The sequence below is a fragment of the Eretmochelys imbricata genome, chromosome 9, assembly GCF_965152235.1.
Source record: "Eretmochelys imbricata isolate rEreImb1 chromosome 9, rEreImb1.hap1, whole genome shotgun sequence".
NCBI lineage: Eukaryota > Metazoa > Chordata > Testudines > Cheloniidae > Eretmochelys > Eretmochelys imbricata.
Window position 1 is genome coordinate 39,705,277 of NC_135580.1, and position 20,404 is coordinate 39,725,680.

Sequence of the window (20,404 nt, forward strand, 5' to 3'; positions counted from 1 at the left end):
AAATGGGAACTGCGACTGTTTGATAATTTGAAAGTTGTCTTTTATGTTCGCTTCTGTATGTACCTCTGTAATCTCAGTTAAAATGCTATTGAGGAACATCTACTATTTTAGAAACTCCGTGATTCACAAATGATCCCAACAGCAACTGTCGTAATAAGCGCAATTGGGGAAGACTTTTATTTTTTCCTTTTCTCCAGCAATGGAAAGAATCCCTAGTTATAGAAGGATGTGCCACAGCACTGCCATAGCCCTCTCTTAAATAGGTGCAAACAATGAGGGAGCACTATGTTTAACTAGTCAAGCAATCTAACTGGCTGAGGTATACAGATATAGAGTGAAATCCTGGACCCGTGGAAACCAACAACAAAATTTGCTTTGGCTTCCATGAGGCCAGGATTTAATCCATGAACTCTGAAGGATACCATTAATGGTATTGCATCATAAACAGTTCTGAATATGAATTATAACAGAGGCTCTCAGCCTTTCTAGATTACTGTACCTGTTTCAGGAATCTGATTTGTCTTGTATATCCCCAAGTTTCACATCACTTAAACTACTTGCTTACAAAATCAGACATAAAAATAGAAAAGTACATAGCACACTAGTATTGAAAAATTGCTGACTTTCTCATTTTTTCCATATAATTACAAAATAAATCAATTGGAATATAAATATTGTACTTGTATTTCAGTGTATATATATAGAGCAGTATAAACAAGTCATTGTATGAAATTTTAGTTTTTACTAATCTCGCTAGTGCTTTTTATGTAGCCTGCTGTAAATCTAGGCAAATAAGTAGATGAGTTGATGTACCCCCGGAAGACCTCTGAGTACCCACAGGGGTACATGTACCCCTGGTTGAGAACCACTGAATTATAAGACTACAAAGTGAACGCTAGTGCTCCTATCCTAATGGAACTGCAAACGAGGGGAAGTATATTGCAGTACAAATGACTGTACTCTCAGAGCACTATAAAAAGATACTTAACTTACAAAATTTTGAAAAATAGAGGAGGGAGTAGGGTGACCAGATGTCCTGACTTTACAGGAACAGTCCCGATTTTTAGGTCCTTTTCTTATATAGGCTCCTATTACACTCCCTCCCCCTCCCACCCGCTGTCTCAATTTTTCACATTTGCTGTCTGGTCACCCTAGGAGGGAGGGATGAAACGAATAGGTTTATTTTAAATCCAGAATGTTTTCTTCAAGTCAGCATATCCTTAAAATGAAACAGTCCCACAGTTTAAATGAAGCCATCCATAGCATGAGGCACTTTTCTGTCTGTACATTTTAGGATGGGATTTTCAGATGTACTCCAAATTGGCCTAACTCTGTTCCCACAATGTTAAAACTCCTGATGATTTCCATGGGAATAGAGAAAAGGAGTACTTGTGGCACCTTAGAGACTAACAAATTTATTTGAGCATAAGCTTTCCTGAGTTACAGCTCACTTCATCGGATGCATCTGATGAAGTGAGCTGTAGCTCAGAAAGCTTATGCTCAAATAAATTGGTTAGTTTCTAAGGTGCCACAAGTACTCCTTTTCTCTTTGCGAATACAGACTAACATGGCTGCTACTCTGAAACATGGGAATAGAGTTAGGCCAACACTGTGAGTGCCTTTGAAAATCCCACCCTTAAAAGTAGTGTAAATAAAAATACATTGGCTCCATCCTGGAGTCCTCAGACTTTATGGAATTTCACCGTGTCATGGCCTGCCTTCTCTGCATGACCAGGAAGCCCCCTGCTCTTAGGAGAGAATGCAGTGGGAGTCCTCCTTTCTTCCCATAGGAAGGAATGATTTGTCCTTAACATTGTCAGAATAAGGGAATGATTGCTTAAAATTAGTCAAAACAAATGAGAAGCTGATGATCTCTGCATGCTTCCCACTCTGATCAAACACATTGGGCTATTTGCAAGGCTGTGTTGGAGTAGAAATTATGCTGCATATTTGAAATGTAAGTCTTAAAAAAGGAGATAAACTGTGGCTAGCCATCATGACTGGCTATTGCTGGCTGGTCCCTTTGAAGGCAATGGGAGTTCTCTCTCTTACTATAACGCGAAGGAGGATCTGGGCACAAACAAACTCCAGCACCATTTCACCTTTCAAGGGTGAAATCCCCTCAATTCAGGGGCTCAGCACATGCCCTATGCACTACTTAAGTCTTGCTGATACTCTCTCTTAAAAATTGGGATTGTCCACCTTGGGAAGGACTTAAATAAAGAGGAACATTATAGAAGTATATAAAAACAATTAATGGGCTAGTGAAGGTAGATTGGGAGCGTCTCTTCTCCTTTTCTCAAAACAAAAGAACAAGACAAGATTCAAAGAAATAGAACAGGAAATTTGAAACAGGAAATAATTTTTTCACACAATGCTCCATTAGACTTTAGAACTCATTGTCACAGGAAGTTATGGAGGCCAAGTGTGACTGGTTGTATCACAGAAAACCCCTTGGGAACTGCCAACTGATGTGCTGAGACTACCTTTAAGTCCGTTTTCCTTAACTGAAAACAGCTTAAGAAGTGTTCCTGTCTCCAACACTCAGATACCCAGCTCCCAATGGGGCCGAAACCCCAAATAAATCCGTTTTACCCTGTATAAAGCTTATACAAGGTAAACTCATAAATTGTTCGCCCTCTATAACACTGATAGAGAGATGTGCAGGAGGTTTTGGAATTAATTGAGAAACTTAACAGTAACAAATCACCAGGACCAGATGGTATTCACCCAAGAGTTCTGAAAGAACTCAAATGTGAAATTGCAGAACTATTAACTATGGTTTGTAACCTGTCCTTTAAATCAGCTACTGTACCCAATGACTGGAAGATAGCTAATGTAACACCAATATTTAAGAAGGGCTCTAGAGGTGATCCTGGCAAGTACAGACCGGTAAGTCTAACGTCCGTACTGGGCAAATTAGTTGAAACAATAGTAAAGAATAAAATTGTCAGACGCATAGAAGAACATAAATTGTTGCGCAAAAGTCAACATGGTTTCTGTAAAGGGAGATCTTGTCTTACTAATCTATTAGCCCCTGGTCTACACTAGGACTTTAGGTTGAATTTAGCAGCGTTAAATCGATGTAAACCTGCACCCGTCCACATGATGAAGCCCTTTTTTCGACTTAAAGAGCTCTTAAAATCGATTTCCTTACTCCACCCCTGACAAGTGGATTAGTGCTTAAATCGGCCTTGCCGGGTCGAATTTGGGGTACTGTGGACACAATTTGACGGTATTGGCCTCTGGGAGCTATCCCAGAGTGCTCCATTGTGACCGCTCTGGACAGCACTCTTAACTGAGATGCACTGGCCAGGTAGACAGGAAAAGAACCACGAACTTTTGAATCTCATTTCCTGTTTGGCCAGCATGGCAAGCTGCAGGTGACCATGCAGAGCTCATCAGCAGAGGTGACCATGATGGAGTCCCAGAATCGCAAAAGATCTCCAGCATGGACTGAACAGGAGGTACGGGATCTGATCGCTGTATGGGGAGAGGAATCTGTGCTATCAGAACTCCGTTCCAGTTTTCGAAATGCCAAAACCTTTGTCAAAATCTCCCAGGGCATGAAGGACAGAGGCCTTAACAGGGACCTGAAGCAGTGCCGGGTGAAACTTAAGGAGCTGAGGCAAACCTACCAGAAAACCAGAGAGGCGAACGGCTGCTCCGGGTCAGAGCCCCAAACATGCCGATTCTATTATGAGCTGCATGCCATTTTAGGGGGTTCAGCCACCACTACCCCAGCCGTGTTGTCTGACTCCTTCAATGGAGATGGAGGCAACACGGAAGCAGGTTTTGGGGACGAAGAAGATGATGACGATGATGATGATGAGTTTGTAGATAGCTCACAGCAAGCAAGCGGAGAAACTGGTTTTCCCGACAGCCAGGAACTGTTTCTCACCCTGGACCTGGAGCCAGTACCCCCCGAACCCACCCAAGGCTGCCTCCTGGACCCGGCAGGTGGAGAAGGGACCTCCGGTGAGTGTACCTTTTAAAATACTATACATGGTTTAAAAGCAAGCATGTGAATGGATTAATTTGCCCTGGCATTCGCGGTTCTCCTGGATGTACTCCCAAAGCCTTTGCAAAAGGTTTCTGGGGAGGGCAGCCTTATTGCGTCCTCCATGGTAGGACACTTCACCACTCCAGGCCAGTAACACGTACTCTGGAATCGTTGTACAACAAAGCATTGCAGTGTATGTTTGCTGGCGTTCAAACAACATCCGTTCTTTATCTCTCTGTGTTATCCTCAGGAGAGCGAGATATCATTCAAGGTCACCTGGTTGAAAGAAGGTGCTTTTCTTCAGGGGACACTCAGAGGTGCCCGTTCCTGCTGGGCTGTTTGCCTGTGGCTGAACAGAAATGTTCCCCGCTGTTAGCCACGGGGAGGGGGGAGGGTTGAGGGGGTAGCCACGCGGTGGGGGGAGGCAAAATGCGACCTTGTAACGAAAGCACATGTGCTATGTATGTAATGTTAACAGCAAGGTTTACCCTGAAAGAGTGTAGCCACTGTTTTATAAAATGTGTCTTTTTAAATACCACTGTCCCTTTTTTTTTCTCCAGCAGCTGCATGTGTTTCAATGATCACGGGATCTTCTCCTTCCCAGAGGCTAGTGAAGATTAGAAAGAAAAAAAAAAAGGCACACATGATGAAATGTTCTCTGAGCTCATGCTGTCCTCCCACACTGACAGAGCACAGACGAATGTGTGGAGGCAAATAATGTCAGAGTGCAGGAAAGCACAAAATGACTGGGGGGAGAGGTGGCAGGCTGAAGAGAGTAAGTGCCGGGCTGAAGACAGGGCTGAAGCTCAAATGTGGCGGCAGCGTGATGAGAGGAGGCAGGATTCAATGCTGAGACTGCTGGAGGATCAAACCAGTGTGCTCCAGTGTATGGTTGAGCTGCAGCAAAGGCAGCTGGAGCACAGACTGCCACTACAGCCCCTGTGTGACCAACCGCCCTCCCCCCCGAGTTCCATAGCCTGCACACCCAGACGCCCAAGAACACGGTGGGGGGGCCACCGGCCAACCAGCCACTCCACCACAGAGGATTGCCCAAAAAACAGAAGGCTGGCATTCAATAAATTTTAAAGTTGTAAAATTGTAAAGTGCTGTGTGGCATTTTCCTTCCCTCCTCCGCCACCCCTCCTGGGCTACCTTGGTAGTCATCCCTCTACTTGTGTGATAAATGAATAAAGAATGCATGAATGTGAAGCAACAATGACTTTATTGCCTCTGCAAGTGGTGATCGAAGGGAGGAGGGGAGGGTGGTTAGCTTACAGGGAAGTAGAGTGAACCAAGGGGCGGGGGGTTTCATCAAGGAGAAACAAACAGAACTTTCACACCGTAGCCTGTCCAGTCATGAAACTGGTTTTCAAAGCTTCTCTGATGCGTACCGCGCCCTCCTGTGCTCTTCTAACCGCCCTGGTGTCTGGCTGCGCGTAACCAGCAGCCAGGCGATTTGCCTCAACCTCCCACCCCGCCATAAACGTCTCCCCCTTACTCTCACAGATATTGTGGAGCACGCAGCAAGCAGTAATAACAGTGGGAATATTGGTTTCGCTGAGGTCTAAGCGAGTCAGTAAACTGTGACAGCGCTCCTTTAAATGTCCAAATGCACATTCTACCACCATTCTGCACTTGCTCAGCCTGTAGTTGAACAGCTCCTGACTACTGTCCAGGCTGCCTGTGTACGGCTTCATGAGCCATGGCATTAAGGGGTAGGCTGGGTCCCCAAGGATACATATAGGAATTTCAACATCCCCAACAGTTATTTTCTGGTCTGGGAATAAAGTCCCTTCCTGCAGCTTTTGAAACAGACCAGAGTTCCTGAAGATGCGAGCGTCATGTACCTTTCCCGGCCATCCCACGTTGATGTTGGTGAAACGTCCCTTGTGATCCACCAGAGCTTGCAGCACTATTGAAAAGTACCCCTTGTGGTTTATGTACTCGCCGGCTTGGTGCTCGGGTGCCAAGATAGGGATATGGGTTCCGTCTATGGCCCCACCACAGTTAGGGAATCCCATTGCAGCAAAGCCATCCGCTATGACCTGCACATTTCCCAGGGTCACTACCCTTGATATCAGCAGATCTTTGATTGCATGGGCTACTTGCATCACAGCAGCCCCCACAGTAGATTTGCCCACTCCAAATTGATTCCTAACTGACCGGAAGCTGTCTGGCGCTGCAAGCTTCCATAGGGCTATCACCACTCGCTTCTCAACTGCGAGGGTTGCTCTCATCTTGGTATTCATGCGCTTCAGGGCAGGGGAAAGCAAGTCACAAAGTTCCATGAAAGTGCCCTTACACATGCGAAAGTTTCGCAGCCACTGGGAATCGTCCCAGACCTGCAACACTATGCGGTCCCACCAGTCTGTGCTTGTTTCCCGAGCCCAGAATCGGCGTTCCACAGCATGAACCTGCCCCATTAGCACCATGATGCATGCATTGGCAGGGCCCATGCTTTGAGAGAAATCTCTGTCCATGTCCTGATCACTCACGTGACCGTGCTGACATCGCCTCTCGCCCGGTATTGTTCTGCCAGGTTCTGGTGCTGCATATACTGCTGGATAATGCGTGTGGTGTTTAATGTGCTCCTAATTGCCAAAGTGAGCTGAGCGGCCTCCATGCTTGCCTTGGTATGGCGTCTGCACAGAAAAAAGGCGCGGAATGATTATCTGCCATTGCTCTGACGGAGAGAGAGGCGACTGACGACATGGCTTACAGGGTTGGCTTCAGGGAACTAAAATCAACAAAGGGGGTGGCTTTACATCAATGAGTATTTCAGGCAGGACTTCGCGGAGGGTTCCAATAAGAAATGGTGCACCTAAGTAATTGTTCTTATTGGAACAAGCAGGTTGGTCTGGCCTCTGATTGATACATGGCTAGATTTACCTCGCTGCACCTTCTCTGTGAGTGACTGCAGTGTGACGTAGAGGAATGAGTCCCCTAGACGGGGGAGGGGAGGAAGCAAATGAGTACAAAACAAATCTGGTCTATTTCTTGTTTTGATCCACTCCATCTATCTTTCACATCTTTGGCTGGCAGCAGACGGTGCAGAAGGAATGCAAGCCATCCACATCTCATGGCTACTCCGCAGAAGATGGTACAGTAGGACTGCTAGCCATCCTCATCTCTTGCCTGCCCGGCAGAAGATGGTACAATAGGACTGCTAGCAATCCATATTGCCTGCCTGCTCACCATAAGATGGTTCAATAGGACTGACTGCAGGACTAAAGAGAATGACCTGGTCAAGTCACTTCTAATGTAGTCCCTGCACCCATGTCTGCCCAGGTGCTCCCAGCCGACGTGGCCAGGAGCACCTCGGACATGACGATGACGGCTACCAATCCTACTGCACCGTCTACTGCCACAAGGCAAAGGGTTGCTGCTGCTGTGTAGCAATGCAGTACCACGTCTGCCAGCACCCAGGAGACATAGGGTGACGGTTACCTGAGCAGGCTCCATGCTTGCCGTGGTACGGCGTCTGCACAGGTAACTCAAGAAAAAAGGTGCGAAATGATTGTCTGCTGCTGCTTTCACGAAGGGAGGGAGGGAACGGGGGCCTGACGATATGTACCCAGAACCACCCGCAACAATGTTTTAGCCCCATCAGGCACTGGGATCTCAACCCAGAATTCCAATGGGCAGTGGAGACTGCGGGAACTGTGGGATAACTACCCACAGTGCAACGCTCCAGAAGTCGACGCTTGCCTCGGTACTGTGGAAGCACTCTGCTGAGTTAATGCACTTAATGCACTTAGAGCATTTTCTGTGGGGACACATGTACTCGAATATATAAAAACGATTTCTAAAAAAAGACCTAATTTCGTAGTGTAGACATACCCTTAGAGTTCTTTGAGGGGGTCAACAAACATGTGGATAAGGGGATCCAGTGGACATAGTATACTTAGATTTCCAGAAAGCCTTTGACAAGGTCCCTCACCAAAGGCTCTTATGTAAATTAAGTTGTCATGGAGTAAAAGGGAAGATCCTTTCATGGACTGAGAACTGGTTATAAGACAGGGAACAAAGGGTAGGAATAAATGGTAAATTTTCAGACTGGAGAGAGGTAACTAGTGGTGTTCCCCAAGGGTCAGTCCTAGGACCAATCCTATTCAGCTGATTCATAAATGATCTGGAGAAAGGGGTAAACAGTGAGGTGATGATACTAAACGGCTCAAGATAGTTAAGATCAAGGCAGACTGTGAAGAACGTCAAAAAGATCTCACAAAACTAAGTGATTGGGCAACAAAATGGCAAATGAAATTTAATGTGGATAAATGTAAAGTAATGCACATTGGAAAAAACAACCCCAACTATACATACAACTTGCTAATTTAGCTACAGCTAATTGGGAGAAAGATCTTGGACTCATTGTGAATAGTTCTCTGAAGACATCCAAGCAGTGTGCAGCGGCAGTCAAAAAAGCAAACGGAATGTTCGGAATCATTAAAAAAGGGATAGAGAATAAGACAGAGAATATTTTATTGCCCTTATATAAATCCATGGTACGCCCACATCTTGAATACTGCGTACAGATGTGGTCCCCTCATTTCAAAAAAGATATGCTGGCATTTGAAAAGGTTCAGAAAAGGGCAACTAATATGATTAGGGGTTTGGAAAAGGTCCCATATGAGGAGATATTAAAGAGGCTAGGACTTTTCAGCTTGGAAAAGAGGAGACTAAGGGGGGATATGATAGAGGTATATAAAATCATGAGTGGTATGGAGAAAGTGAACAAGGAAAAGTTATTTACTAGTTCCTAAAATATAAGAACTAGGGGCCACCAAATGAAATTAATGGGCAGCAGGTTTAAAACAAATAAAAGGAAGTTCTTCTTCACTCAGCACACAGTCAACCTGTGGAACTCCTTGCCTGAGGACTATGACAGAGAACTAGTTTAAAACGGAACTAGATAAATTCATGGAGGTTAAGTCCATTAATGGTTATTCGCCAGGATGGGTAAGGAATGGTGCCCCTAGCCTCTGTTTGTCAGAGGGTGGAGATGGATGGCAGGAGAGAGATCACTTGATCATTACCTGTTAGGTTCACTCCCTCTGGGACACCTGGCATTGGCCACTGTTGGAGGACAGGATACTGGGTTCAATGGAACCTTTGGTCTGACCCAGTATGGCCATTCTTATGTGCACAGCTGTTTGCCCTCCCCCCTCCCTGGCCACGTATTAATACATACTCTGGGTTAATTAATAAGTAAAAAGTGATTTTATTAAATACAAAAAGTAGGATTTAAATGGTTCCAAGTAATAGACAGAACAAAGTGAATTACCAAACAAAATAAAATAAAACAGGCAAGTCTAAACCTAATACAGTAAGAAAGGCAAAGAGTCCTGTGGCACATCCAACGAAGTGGGTATTCACCCACAAAAGCGCATGCTCTAATACGTCTGTTAGTCTATAAGGTGCCACAGTACTCTTTGCCTCTTTTACAGATCCAGACTAACATGGCTACCCCTCTGATACAGTAAGAAAATGATTACAGATCAGAGATGTTCCAATAAGCCTCTTTTACAGACTAGCCTTCTTTTAGTCTGGGTCCAGCTATCACTCACACACCTGTGTTTACTGTCCTTTGTTCCTGTTTCTTTCAGGTATCCTTTGGGGGTGGAGAGGCTATCTCTTGAGCCAGCTGAAGATAAAATGGAGGGGTCTCCCGAGGGCTTAAATATACTTTCTCTTGTGGGTTCATTTTTCAATCAGGAGATCATTTTTCTTGAAATGTAAATGATTGCACCTGGTCCACTTGTTCGCTGTATATGGAAGTGTGTTGGAAAGCGAGCTGAAGGACAGCTCAGTCTGAAATGTGCAAATCTTTTCTGTTGATGGGTTTCCATTTTGAAAAATGCTGCTTTGACTTTTCAGGGTCTGATTTCCCCTTTGCCTTTCATCTTGTGTAGTTATTTGTGATATACTGAAGCACTACCATTCGGATTTGGTAACTTTTTACACCCGCTTTGGACAGGTGTTCATGCCTACACAAAGATGTAAATTACTATAACATATTTCAATATGAAAAATAAGGGTGATGGTTATTTTGTGGACTCCTGAAGTGGTTCAAAGCTGGGAGTGTCTTTTGCGTACTTGAGGGTTCGATTATGTGACCTGAGTCATGGCACCATTCTGTTGGACTTCATGTTATAACTTCTAAAGCCTTATCAGTATATTTATGCTGGCATAAGACTAGTATATGAGTGACCAGCATTAGACCCTAGGAATCTAGCTAATGTAAGCTTGTTCAAGTCTCACTATATCTTCAGCAGTTGCTTTGTTGTAGTAGATTGTTACTAGAAATCCTTTGCTCAGAAGCTACAATAAATTGGTTTGCTCCTCCTCCCAAATTACAAACTTAAAATGATACAATGTCTGATTCTGATCTACAGAATGCCAGCATAAATCAGGAGTGACTGTAGGGAGGTGAATGGATTACATTACGAGTGAGAGGAGAATCAGGCCCACAGACTGCTTCCAGTAGAGGAAAGCCTTGTTCCCTCTAGCAGTGTGTTTACAAAAGGTTTATTTCTGGTAATGAAAAGTGGTATTGTCTGCTCGGAATATGACCCAGGATTCATTGTGCGTATGGATTGAAAATTTAGAAATGCAGATGCTTATTTTTAACATAGCATAGGGGAACGAGCCAGCAGTTGCTAAGAGAAAGTCAAAGAAGGTGTTTTTTTTTCTTCTTTGATTACAGTGGAGCAGATGTGTGCATGACCAATTATGCAGATTTGTTTCCTTATGCAAATTACAGAACAATTTACATTCAAACGGTAAGTAAATGTTCCCTGTAGAATGTCTCTTTTTTGTGTGTGTGGTCTGCTGCTTCATCTTGTGATGCTAACTCCCTATTCCTAACTGTGCTGGCCACTAGTACAATGAAATTATTTATCTTGTCAAGTAGATACTTTTCTCTGTCAGTTGTTTTATGCCATACACTTTATTAAATGTCTGGCAGGACAATCACTTTTTTGGTGGGGATGGGGGTGGGAAGACAGAACAAAAATGTGAGCTTAAGTGCAACATGTTTGGATTTCATAGCTCAGAATAAATATTAGTGTGACCTGCACTGTGAGTTATTAGAGTCCTGATGTTGAAACTTGTATATCACTTTAAATCCCATTAGGCTGAACAATATTCCCATTACGGCATCCAGTGAAGTATTGAGCACCTACCCATCCGCAGCAAAGGCAGTTTTTAAATAACATGTAAGCACCTTGTAACAAGGAGTTTTTAGAACCCTGAATATTGAATTTCTCAAATAGTGGCCTGTTTTTGGTGGATCCATGTTATTTGTTTCAACAGAATGAATTCATGGCGTTAGATTAATGCCAATGACCTGTCTTCACATATGTACTGAATCTACTCTACATCATGTTATCAGCAAAATGGAATTAACTAAGTTCATAGCAGCCTTACAAGTTTTCAAGGGAGCGTTAATTAAATGAAAGATGTCCATTGTCTCTTCAGTTACTGGTATGCCTTTCGACAGTCCAGGTCAACATAAATTTATTTTAAAAAAAATCAAAGTCATTGTCTTATGGTCGGTGGTTGTAGAGATGGTTACAGAGTTTTCAGTGAGCGTTTCTGTATTAGAAGTCTAGCAGGTGGGAACTGCTGCTGTCATTGTGCCCTAGGTAAAGGATAGCATATGAATGGAATTCATTAATATTTCAAATTGTGTGCCAGATGGGTAGGTGTGTAGCACTAAAGGGGATTAGGCTGTAACTGCATACATCAGTAAAATTGGCTTAGTCTGGAGAAAGAAAAGGAGTACTTGTGGCACCTTAGAGACTAACCAATTTATTTGAGCGTAAGCTTTCGTGAGCTACAGCTCACTTCATCGGGTGCATTCCGATGAAGTGAGCTGTAGCTCACGAAAGCTTACGCTCAAATAAATTGGTTAGTCTCTAAGGTGCCACAAGTACTCCTTTTCTTTTTGCGAATACAGACTAACACAGCTGCTACTCTGAAACTTAGTCTGGAGAAAGGAAGATGCAGGTGAGGAGTTTATGGTTCACTCAAGTTTATATTCAGACCTATCAAGTTAGATCACTGTAAAAAACTATTTAAAATAGCCAGTGATTGCATAATCCTGTAGAGTATTTTTTAATCAGTAGAAAACAAAACCAAGTGTTTGATTAATTTCACTTCCCTTTATAAAAGCATGAAAACCTCAGTTCAGCTTCCATTTCATACTGAAAGTATCCACATCACAAAAAATCTGTCATAACTGGAAATATCATTAGCAAGCATGTAATAGTTAATAAAATAACAATTTATAATGACATTATAATGAAATATATAGAATACTTTGCACTTGTATAGTGCTTTACATCTTGGAAGAGCTATACAACCATTGATCCTCACAGTATCCCCAATGAAGAGGGTAAATCAGTGGTGGGCAACTTGCAGCCTGCCTGCAGCCCTTCGGGGTAATCCGCTGGTGGCCCATGAGACAGTGTTTACATTGACCATCCACAGGCACGGCCGCCCGCAGTTCCCAGTGGTTTGCCATCCCTGGCCAATGGGAGCTGCGGGAAGTGGCGCGGGCCACAGGGACGTGTTATCTGCCGCTTCTTGCAGGGAGTGGCAAACCGCAGCCACTGGGAGCTGCAGGTGGCCGTGCCTGCAGATGGTCAATGTAAACACTGTCTCATGGCCCATCAGCAGATTACCCTGACATGCCACAGGTTGCCCACCACTGGGGTAAGTGGAATTATTCCCGTTAGTGTCCTAATGGAACTATTATTTATTTGTTGAATGCTTGCAGTGTTCTTATCTTTGTAAAGAACACACAATAGACACAGGGTAAAATTTTCAAAGGCGCCCAATTGATTTAGAAGTTTGTCTCATTTTCAAAAGTGAGTAAGTTACTTAGGACCCTTTCGGGGGGGGGGGTTAGGCACCTAAACACCTTTGAAGATCTGGGCCTAAGTGCTTTAGTCATTTTTAAAATAGAATTTAGGCTCTTAAGTTAGGTTTTTGAACATTTTACCCATAGTCCCTGTCTCAAGGTGCTTAATACCTAAATAGACAAGCAATTGAATTGAGACACTCAAGGTACTGAATGGCCACTAGGGGACTTAATCACACAGTGGTGCAGTTAGCAATAACATTTCCTTGGATGGTAAACTAACACTGATATGCTTCACAGAAGAAGAATAGAGGTTTTAAAGAGGAGAGGGTAAGTGCTTGGTGCTTATGGTGTCATGGGCAGCATGGAAGAAGAACAGAGACAAGAGATGATCATAAAAAAGCAAGGAGTGCAAGGTTCAAGGCAGACATCGGGGGGGATGAGAGCTGAGGTGCTGCCCAAAGCAGAGCTTTGTTGAGAATGAGGAGCTTCACAGTATTAACATTCATGGCAATAAATAAAAAGGACACTTATTGTTCATATGGACATACAAAAGCCTGCGGACCCAAGCTGCAGTTAGATTGTCCTAATTAGAAAGAAACCTGAAGCACAACCCAGATCTGAACGCCTCTTAACTTTATTTGGGTTACTAAGTGGGGTAGTGCCTTTCACAATCCAGAACTTAATCCCAATCTAAAATTTACTGCTGACTCTTAAAGGGAAAATATCCAAAAGCTGCTAAGTGACTTTCACTGGGACTTTAGCTCCTCATTTAGGCACTATATCTACACGTCTGACCCTCAGATGTTAAACCGTTTGATTATTTCCCTAGAAATCTGGCTTTGAAATTTGCATCTTGGGTTCATCTTTAGTTTTTATAAGCATACTATTTCCATACTGAAAACCCTTAAAAGGGAGCATGTCAAAGGAAAAAGAGAAACCATTTAGGATTTTAGATTTGCATAAGCTTCTGAATCACCCACAGACGAAGTAAAGTTCTGAGACCTCAAGAAGACTTAACAGAAGATTTGTGGCTGCAGCTCCCTGCGTAAAAATTGATTCTGCCCATGGATAATCTACAATATGCCTAGCTTTATAAATAGCTATAAAACAATTCATGGCTACAAAAGTTAGATTTGTTTAAATGCTTATTTGTAGAAACATTCTGTCACTGCTGATTTGTACTTTAAAACTGTACTATGATTCGCAAAAAGAAAAGGAGGACTTGTGGCACCTTAGAGACTAACCAATTTATTTGAGTATAAGCTTTCGTGAGCTACAGCTCACTTCATCGGATGCATACTGTGGAAACTGCAGAAGACATTATATACACAGAGACCATGAAACAATACCTCCTCCCACCCCACTGTCCTGCTGGTAATAGCTTATCTAAAGTGATCACTCTCCTTACAATGTGTATGATAATCAAGTTGGGCCATTTCCAGCACAAATCCAGGTTTTCTCACCCTCCGCCCCCTCCCCCCCCCAACTCACTTTCCTGCTGTTAATAGCCCATCCAAAGTGACCACTCTCTTTATAATATGTATGATAATCAAGGTGGGCCATTTCCAGCACAAATCCAGGTTTTCTCACCCCCCTCCCCCCCTTTTTCAAAAACCGCACACACAAACTCACTCTCCTGCTGGTAATAGCTTATCCAAAGTGACCACTCTCCTTACAATGTGTATGAAAATCAAGTTGGGCCATTTCCAGCACAAATCCAGGTTTTCTCACCCCCCCCCCCCGCAAAAACACACACACACAAACTCACTCTCCTGCTGGTAATAGCTTATCCAAAGTGACCACTCTCCCTACAATGTGCATGATAATCAAGGTGGGCCATTTCCAGCACAAATCCAGGTTTTCTCACCCCCCACCCCCATACACACACAAACTCACTCTCCTGCTGGTAATAGCTCATCTAAACCGACCACTCTCCTTACAATGTGTATGATAATCAAGGTGGGCCATTTCCAGCCATAAATCCAAATTTAACCAGAACGTCTGGGGGGTAGGAAAAAACAAGGGGAAATAGGCTACCTTGCATAATGACTTAGCCACTCCCAGTCTCTATTTAAGCCTAAATTAATAGTATCCAATTTGCAAATGAATTCCAATTCAGCAGTTTCTCGCTGGAGTATGGATTTGAAGTTTTTTTGTTGTAAGATAGCGACCTTCATGTCTGTAATTGCGTGACCAGAGAGATTGAAGTGTTCTCCGACTGGTTTATGAATGTTATAATTCTTGACATCTGATTTGTGTCCATTTATTCTTTTACATAGAGACTGTCCAGTTTGACCAATGTACATGGCAGAGGGGCATTGCTGGCACATGATGGCATATATCACATTGGTGGATGTGCAGGTGAACGAGCCTCTGATAGTGTGGCTGATGTTATTAGGCCCTGTGATGGTGTCCCCTGAATAGATATGTGGGCACAGTTGGCAACGGGCTTTGTTGCAAGGATAGGTTCCTGGGTTAGTGGTTCTGTTGTGTGGTATGTGGTTGTTGGTGAGTATTTGCTTCAGGTTGGGGGGCTGTCTGTAAGCAAGGATTGGCCTGTCTCCCAAGATTTGTGAGAGTGTTGGGTCATCTTTCAGGATAGGTTGTAGATCCTTAATAATGCGTTGGAGGGGTTTTAGTTGGGGGCTGAAGGTGATGGCTAGTGGAGTTCTGTTATTTTCTTTGTTAGGCCTGTCCTATAGTAGGTGACTTCTGGGAACTCTTCTGGCTCTATCAATCTGTTTCTTCACTTCTGCAGGTGGGTATTGTAGTTGTAAGAATGCTTGATAGAGATCTTGTAGGTGTTTGTCTCTGTCTGAGGAGTTGGAGCAAATGCGGTTGTATCGCAGAGCTTGGCTGTAGACGATGGATCGTGTGGTGTAGTCAGGGTGAAAGCTGGAGGCATGTAGGTAGGAATAGCGGTCAGTAGGTTTCCGGTATAAGGTGGTGTTTATGTGACCATTGTTTGTTAGCACTATAGTGTCCAGGAAGTGGATCTCTTGTGTGGACTGGACCAGGCTCAGGTTGATGGTGGGATGGAAATTGTTGAAATCATGGTGGAATTCCTCAAGGGCTTCTTTTCCATGGGTCCAGATGATGAAGATGTCATCAATATAGCGCAAGTAGAGTAGGGGCGTTAGGGGACGAGAGCTGAGGAAGCATTGTTCTAAATCAGCCATAAAAATGTTGGCATACTGTGGGGCCATGCGGGTACCCATAGCAGTGCCGCTGATCTGAAGGTATACATTGTCCCCAAATGTAAAATAGTTATGGGTAAGGACAAAGTCACAAAGTTCAGCCACCAGGTTAGCCGTGACATTATCGGGGATAGTGTTCTTGACGGCTTGTAGTCCATCTTTGTGTGGAATGTTGGTGTAGAGGGCTTCTACATCCATAGTGGCCAGGATGGTGTTATCAGGAAGATCACCGATGGATTGTAGTTTCCTCAGGAAGTCAGTGGTGTCTCGAAGATAGCTGGGAGTGCTGGTAGCGTAGGGCCTGAAACCTGTACTATGATTATGACTTAGGTGCAGTCAAATCTGATATAACTTTGAATTAGGGAAATTTCATGACCAAATCTAGTTTTCCTTGTTGAAATTGTCTCATCTAGTGTACTGCTGTAAATCTGCTGAAGTTTCACACCTGATATGTTGAATAGAACGTCATATTATGGTAGAATAAGTATTATAGATGTACTGGGCAGGATAAACTGGAAAAATTAATTGCTTAGGAACATAGGTGGCTCCTGACTCTATGATAGTGTGCTGCCACATACAATTTAAACACAAAAAGAAAAGGAGTACTTGTGGCACCTTAGAGACTAACCAATTTATTTGAGCATGAGCTTTCATGAGCTACAGCTCACTTCATCGGATGCATACTGTAGAAACTGCAGAAGACATTATATACACAGAGACCATGAAACAATACCTCCTCCCACCCCACTCTCCTGCTGGTAATAGCTTATCTAAAGTGATCACTCTCCTTACAATGTGTATGATAATCAAGTTGGGCCATTTCCAGCACAAATCCAGGTTTTCTCACACCCCCTCCCCCACACACAAACCCACTCTCCTGTTGGTAATAGCTTATCTAAAGTGACCACTCTCCTTACAATGTGTATGATAATCAAGTTGGGCCATTTCCAGCACAAATCCAGGTTTTCTCACCCTCCGCGCCCCCCCCCCCCCAACTCACTCTCCTGCTGGTAATAGCCCATCCAAAGTGACCACTCTCTTTACAATGTGTATGGTAATCAAGGTGGGCCATTTCCAGCACAAATCCAGGTTTTCTCACCCCCCTCCCCCCCTTTTCCAAAAACCACACACACAAACTCACTCTCCTGCTGGTAATAGCTTATCCAAAGTGACCACTCTCCTTACAATGTGTATGAAAATCAAGGTGGGCCATTTAAACACAAACATTTAAACAATTTAAAAACAATTTTAAACATTTAAACACAAACATTTAAACAAGCTGATTTATCAGTTCCTAGGGCCAGATTGTGCCCTACCTCTCCATGGTATTTATTGGTCCTCATTACCAAGGCATTTGAGCACCTCACAGTCTCACAATACTCCTGTGAGGTAGGGGAGTGCTATTATTCCTACTTACAGGGGGTACTGAGACCCAGAGAGGCCAAGTAAGTTGCTGAAGTTCCTCTGTTAGGAAATTGAACCCAAGTTGCTGAAGTTCCTCTCTTAGGAAATTGAACCCAGACTGCCCAATTGCTGTGTTGGCAGCCTAACCACTGGACCATCCTTCCTCTCTGCCCTTGTGCTGGTGCAGGAAGGACGAAGAGCGGTACCTACCTTTGTATACAGGTAGGGCAAGGACTCCCCAAGCTAGTGCTGCTGCTGGCACAAACCGCTCCAGAGGAGTGAGGGGACAGTGGGTGGGTAGGGCCATTACCCTTTCTGTATGAGGCAGAAAATTTGATTTGCTGCAGCTGCAATGACTCCTAGCTGCACCTTTCTGAGTTTTGGCATGATGCCCCCTAGTGCTGCCAATGGAGGAGTGCACTGTTTTGTATGAGAGGTTGTGGCTCTATGATATAGTTCAACCCTCCAGTGCAACCGGAACACTTACAGAAAAGTTTTTAATAAAGAGAGTTATTACACAGGAAGTCATTTGTCTACAATAAGTGTTATATATACCAGAGTGCTAAGAATAAGAGTATGGACTTAGTGACTGCCTATTCACAAAGAACATTTAAACTTGTATATAACCAGTCCATTGGAAGAAATATACAATTGTATTAGGTCACAGAGCAGTCACTTTGAAATATCTGAGTATATTTTCCCTTTATATTATATTCCACTTCACTGCCTCTCCTGTCCCATGAATTACTTGTGTATATGCATAAGTGACTGTCCACGAGTTCCTGGATATGAGCCTGAATTTGCCTTGCAGAATTACAGTGTGATCCTTCAGAATAATGGTTCAAAATACTTTTACTTTTTACTGACCATGGAAAGGTAAATTTAGTAGCTCTCTAGAGGAACAATGGACAACTGCTGTGGCATAAGTAGGGTGACAAACTATAGAGGAACTTTGGCAAACTATGCATGTTCTCCTTCGCCCAAAGGACTGATGAGTTTCAGTGTTATGAATCCTTCTTTACAATACTTTTGATTCAGGAGGGGTTCACACTGAAATGCTGATTCTGTAGAAGGGGCTAGGAATAACTTTTAAAAAAAAATTTCATGATCTAAGTTAGGGAAAGAAGTTTAAAATGTCATTGCCTTGAGGAAGGACAGGAAAACATCTGAGGTTCTCTTTGTATTGTTATTCACCCACATTAATCTGGCAATGAATAAGAAAAGCAGGGGGTATTTAAGGCTACTTTTCAATGCAGAGCACAGACAGTTTGAGAGAGTTGTGATTTTTCTGAAGACTAATTTTTCCTCAGTGTAAGTACAGCATTCTTGTATCAATGTTTGACCGGAATGACTTTCACAATATTCAGTAGCTGTAAGCTTCTTTGTATAATAATTATCGGCTAGCCTCAAAATAATGTCTTTTCATGGTTTGGTTGATGCAGCTCAAATTCTTCTTTCGTACGTTCTGCATGTTATTTTTTCTGATTTTGTATGGTTTTTTCCTTGAACCTGTTTGCAGTTGTAAAGGATGCAACCAATATTGTCCAGTGGTTAGTAAATTCTGACATTATATGGCTATCACCATGAACATACTGATTTGTGCACAGATCTCTTGATTGACTCCCCTTTCCCCAGACAGGGGATAGCTGCACCACAAGACCAAAATTTGACCCACCTTGTGTTGCTATAATCAGATGTGAAAAGGTCTATAGCCTCTGAATATACTGGGGTTTGGGGTTTTTTTACAACTACTGTTTTTCTGGAACTCGGACTCTTCAAGAAACGATAACGAGCACAGACCATTCTCAGAACAGTTCTGACATTAACTTGATCCTCCCATTATCAGAGAAGGAAGTCACGCTCCAAGATTCAATGAGAACTGAAAGGCAAAACAAAATTTTCTTTCCCCTGGAATCCAGAGACATACCAGCCCAGTCTAGGGTTTTGACATCAAGCTCTGGAGCTCAAAAATAGAAACGTGGTTTGCTTGGGAGGCTAGATGAGTTTGGCAGACAAAAATGGCATAAATCTTCCTGAGACAAGGTGGGTAAGGTAATATCTTAGGGCTAGTCTACTGCTGTGGCAGCACTTTAACGTGGCTTGTGTGGTCGCACGTTCACGAGGGGCGCTGAAATTTGCTGCGCTTGGGGGTGTGTGTTTTTTTCACACCCCTGAGCGAGAAAGTTGCAGCGCTGTAAATTGCCAGGTAGACAAGCCCTTAATAACTGCTGTTGGTGAAAGAAACAAGCTTTCCAGCTTACACAGCTATTCAGGCCTGGGAAAGGTACACAGTGTCACACCTAAATACAAGGTGGAACAGATTGTTTAGCACATTGTCAAGGTGAAGGTGAAGTGGCCAGTTAACACCTCTGCAGTTGTAGGATAAAAAAGGGAGGGGGGAGCTGTTAAGGGGTACAGATTGTTGTAGTAAGCCTCAAATCCATTGTTATTTAGTCCATGATTTTTAGTGTCAATAAAGTTGTGAATGTAAGCTCCCAGACTTGCCGTTTGAAGGTGCTGTGCTGGTTTCCTTTGAGGATGAGCACAGTGAGATCAGATATGGAGTGACTGCTTTTGTGAAAAGTGTTCACCCACAGGTGATATGTTGTTTTTGTCTTTTATCGTTTTTCTGTATGAGTTCATTTGAGAGCATAGTGATTGTTTTGTTTCACCCACATAGTTGTTGTTGGGGCATTTAGTGCTCTGAATGAAATACACCATATATTGTGAAAGGCACATGTAAAGCTTCCTGTTATTTAGAGTAATGGAGAGGGTCAGCTGATGTTGCTGGAGAGAATAGAGATATCTTTAGGTGTGATGATACATAATAAAACAGTGTTGTTAAAAAAATGAAATAACCATGTCAAATTCAGCTTTATTCATAACAAAATAATATCTGTCTAATATAATTTCTAAAGCCTCACGACTGCA